The sequence below is a fragment of the Neomonachus schauinslandi genome, chromosome 7 (assembly GCF_002201575.2).
Source record: "Neomonachus schauinslandi chromosome 7, ASM220157v2, whole genome shotgun sequence".
Classification (NCBI taxonomy): Eukaryota; Metazoa; Chordata; class Mammalia; order Carnivora; family Phocidae; genus Neomonachus; species Neomonachus schauinslandi.
In genome coordinates this window covers 2881495-2886125 of record NC_058409.1, presented here as the reverse complement: position 1 = coordinate 2886125, position 4631 = coordinate 2881495, and the positions used below count along the sequence as shown (strand labels likewise).

General features: G+C 40.4%; 1 pseudogene; it reads left to right on the top strand.

The window, feature by feature from the left end:
- Positions 1 to 396: 396 nt before the first annotated feature.
- Positions 397 to 1036, top strand: LOC110581170 (annotated as a pseudogene).
- The last annotated feature ends 3595 nt before the right edge of the window (positions 1037 to 4631 follow it).

Genomic DNA, 4631 nt, shown 5'->3' with positions numbered 1-4631 from the left:
TTCCTATAATGAGTCCTTCTTGATATTTTGGAGATTTTTGAGGAGGAATGGTACTAATTCTACTTTAAATGTTTGATAGAGGGGCACCTGGGTGGCTCAGTCCGTTAAGCGGCTGCCTTCGGCTCAGGTCATGATCCTGGGGTCTTGGGCTCGAGCCCCACATCCAGCTCCCTGCTCAGCAGGGAGCCTGTTTCTCCCTCTTCCTCTGCCTGCCACTCTGCCTACTTGTGCTCTCTCTGTCTCTCTCTCTCTCTGTCAAATAAATAAATAAAAATATCTTAAATGTTTGATAGAAGTCTCCAATGAAGTCATCTGCTCATGGAATTTTCTAAGTTGATTACTGATTAAATCTCTAGCTCTTTTCCATGATGCACCACTGAAGATCCTGCTGTGGCCATGGGTCGCCACCCTGCCCGGTGTTACCAGTATTGTAAGAATAAGCCATATCCAAAGTCTTGCTTCTGCAGCGCTGTCTTCGATGCCAAGATCTACATCTTTGACCTGGGGTGGAAGAAGGCAGAAGTGGATGTGTTCCCACTATGTGGCCACAGGGTGTCAGATGAATATGAGCAGCTCTCTTCTGAAGCCCTGGAGTCTGTATTTGTGCCAACAAGCACATGGTGAAAAGCTCTGGCAAAGATGGTCTTCACATCCCAGGGCAGCTTCACCCCTTCCATGTCATCTGTATCAACAAGATGTTGTCCTGTGCTGGGACTGACAAGCTCCAGACATATACGTGGGGTGCCTTTAGAAAGACCCAGGGCACCATGGCCAGTGTCCACATTAACCATGCCATGATGTCCATCTGTAGGAAGCTGCAGAACAAGGTGCCTGTGATTGAGGCCTACACAGGGCCAAGTTCAAGTTCCCTGGCTGCCAGAAGATCCACATTTCCAAGAAGTGAGGCTTTACTAAGTTTAATGCAGACAAACTTGAAGACATGGTGGCTGAAAAGTAGCTCATCCCATATAGCTGTGGGGTCAAATACATCTCTAATTGTGGCCCCCTGGACAAATGGTGAGCTCTGCACTCATAACAACCTTGGCACTGCCCCTTGCTTATTCGTGTGCACCAATAACTCCTACTTCCTGTCCAAAAAAAAAAAAGATCTCTTTACTCTTTATTGGTCTGTTCAAATTTTTTTTATTTCTTCCTGATTCAGTTTTGGTAGGTTGTACATTTCCAGAAATATATCTATGTATTCCAGGTTATGTACCTTCCTGGCAAAGAATTGTTCATGGTAATCTCTTATGATTATATGTATTTATATAAAGTCAGTTTTAATGTCTCCTCTTTAATTTCCAATTTTATTTGTTTGCTCTTTTGTTTTTTTTTCTTAGCCTAGCTTATCTTTTTGAAGAGCCAGCTCTTACTCTTACTGATGCTTTTCATTGTTTCTATGGTAACTTACTGATGAAAAGCATCAGTAAGAGTAAGAGCTGGCTCTTCAAAAAGATCTGCTAACTTTGGGCTTAATTTGTTCTTGCTTTTCAAGTTACTTGAGATGTAAAGTTAGTCGTTGTTGTTTTATTTGAGATCTAATTTTTAATATATGCATTAATTGCAATAAACCTTCCTCTCAAAACTGAACACTTTATCATTACATAATGATCTTTGTCTTTTGTTGCCATTTTTTACTTGAAGTCTACTTTGTATGGCTATCCCTGCTATACTTTTCTTTTGTCGTCTTCTTATTTTCTATTTTATTTGCTCAAATGTCATCTTCCATCTTTTTACTTTGAGCCTATGTGTGTCTTTGTAGCTATGTCTCCTGTGGGCAGCATATAGTTGTTGTTTTTTTTTTTGTTTTGTTTTTTTTTTTTTTGCAGCCATTCTGTGCTTTGTGATTAGAGAGTTTAATACATTTACAATTTGCACAATTTTTAATATGTACTACAACTATTACTACTACCATTTTTCTTTTGTCTTATGCTCATTTTTTTTTTTGTCCCCATTGTTTCTTTTTCTTTCTTTACCTTTGTAAGTTGATGGTTTTCCATGGTGATTTACTCAGTTTCACCTATATATATATATTTTTTTAGTTTTCCATCCAATCTAGATATTTGGTCTGTGGTTACCATAGAGTTTACAAAATCATTTTTTATTAAAATAGTTTTATTTTTTTCTGCTGGTAGCAATTTATTTTTATTGCCTATAGAGGTTTCATCCTTTTATTATTCCCTTTTTATATTTTAATGTCACAAATTATCTTTTTTTTTCAAAATTTGAGTATAGTTGCATGCGATGTTACATTAGTTTCAGGTATATAACATAGTGATTCAACATCTCTATATGTTATGCTGTGCTAAACACAAGTGTAGCTATCATTTATCACCATACAATGCTATTAGTATATTATTGACTATATTCCTTATGCTGTGCCTTTCATTCCCATGATTTATTTATTCCATAACTAGAAACCTGTATCTCCCCATCCTCTTCACCCATTTTTCCCATTCCCCACATTCCTTCTCTCTGAGATTCCTTTTAAATTGCTGTCTTTTTCTCTGACTCTCTTTAAAATTCTTTGTCATTGGCTTTTGACAGTTTTAATATGCTGTATCTTAGAGAAGGTACTTTTGCATTGAGATAATAGGGCAATTTATTAGCTCCTTGGACTATATGTTCAGTTCATCCCACAGATTTGGGAAGTTTTCAACTATTATTTCTTTAAATAAACTCTCTGCCCCCTTCTCCTTTTCTTCTTTTCCTAGAATACCCATGATTTTTATGTTCACTTTTTCTAATGGAGTCTAATTACTTAAATTAGAAAGAATCTTAGTTTTAACTCCTTTTTCACCTGAATCACTTCTACATTTTATCTTCTAGCTCACTAATTCTCTCTTCCATCTGATCTGCTCTATTTCCAATGCTTTCTGTTGCATTTTTCATTTTATTTATTGAGTTCTTCAGCTCTAGAGTTTCTGTTGGCTTCATCTTTAAAATTTCAATTCCTTCTGTTTATTCATTTTATTCCTGAGGTCATCGTATTGTCTTCCTGAGTTTTCATGTAGCTGGTAGAGCTTCTTCATAATAGCCATTTTTAATTTATCAGTTGGATTGCAATAGTCTATAACTTTGGGTTCAGTTTGGAAAACTTTCAGGTTTTTAATGATATATTACCATGAATTTTTGTGGTGTTTGATAAAAAGTTCATTTGTTGTTGCATTTAAAGTAGCAAATGTTTTTATTATTTTTTTAAAGATTTATTGATTTATTTTAGAGAGAGAGAGAATTTGAAGCTAACTCTGCACTGAGAGTGGAGCCTGAACCGAGCCTATCTCACAACCCTGACATCATAACCACGCCAAAAACAAAAGTCCATTGCTCATCTGACCACACTACCCAGGAGCTCCTCTTTTCTCTTTTTAATCTTTTCTTATAAAATCAATGGTTTTAAAGAACAACTAGCATATAAAACAGTCAGCCCAAGAACCGACAAATGGCTGGGGGAGCTGCTAGGGGATGGATTGATGCACACAGTCAATGCACACCTTCCACCTTGAAATCACAGACTAGTTCCGATACCCTAATTGGTTTGCTGCCTCAGTGAGTCCAGGGCTCATAGCCTACACTAGCCCCAACTGTCCTACCAAGGTGGCCATGGGGTGATACACCCTGGATCACTCCTGATCAGCATTCACTATAGCCCCAGGCTTTACACCAAGGTGATGCATGTGCAAAGTACTGCAGATAGCTTCAGGCCCACACAATAGCTTGATAGGGCACCCCCCCCATGCATGGTGCTCTACAACTTCTCGGCTGATTCAGGCACCCCCAATGTAGAGTGGCCTGGAGCCTCTCAGCTGATGTCTGCTTAAGATCCAACCAACCTCCCTGGGTGATTTCTTCATGCACTACCCTGGAAACCCCTATCCAATGCTTACATCAGTTTCAGCCACTCCACCAGGACACCCACTGTATGAAGTACCTTGGAACACACATGCCTGCACCACTTTGACTCAGTATAGCATCCCTTGTGCTGAGCACCTTGGAACCCCCTGGTTTGAATGCAATTTAGCTTCAGCTATCCTGTCAGGATACATTTTTGCAGGTAGCCCAGGGACCACATCAACCCATGCTTATTTTTGCTTTAGCTGTCCTTTCAAGAAGCCCTTGCACAGCCTGCCCCAAGACCTCCTGGCCTGAATCCCACCTAAGCCCCAGCCACCCCTTAATGGAATCCTATATATGGAGAGTCCTGGAACACCCCAGGTTATACTCACTTCACTTTGAGCTTTCCTGCCAAGGTGTCCTCTGTACATAGAGCCCTGAGTGCCCCCAGCTTGCACCCCAGCCATCTGGCCAGGGCACCCTATGCACAGAGAGCTCAGTCACCTGCCAAACTGCATACTGCCTCAAACCCAGTGCCCCAACCAGGGTGCCCCCTGCATAGAGCACCTCTTTCAGTTTTGTCTGTCTTGCCAGGGTGCCCTCAACACATAGAACATTGAGACATACCAGCCTGTGTCCTATCTAACTTTAGATGCCCTAATATGACAATCACTGAATGGAAATCCCCAGGACACCCAGGCTACACCAGCCACAGCTACAGCCAGCTAGTAAATGGCACCAGGCGCACACTCTACATAGGGGAAGACCATACACAAGACCATTCCGTTACGTTTGGG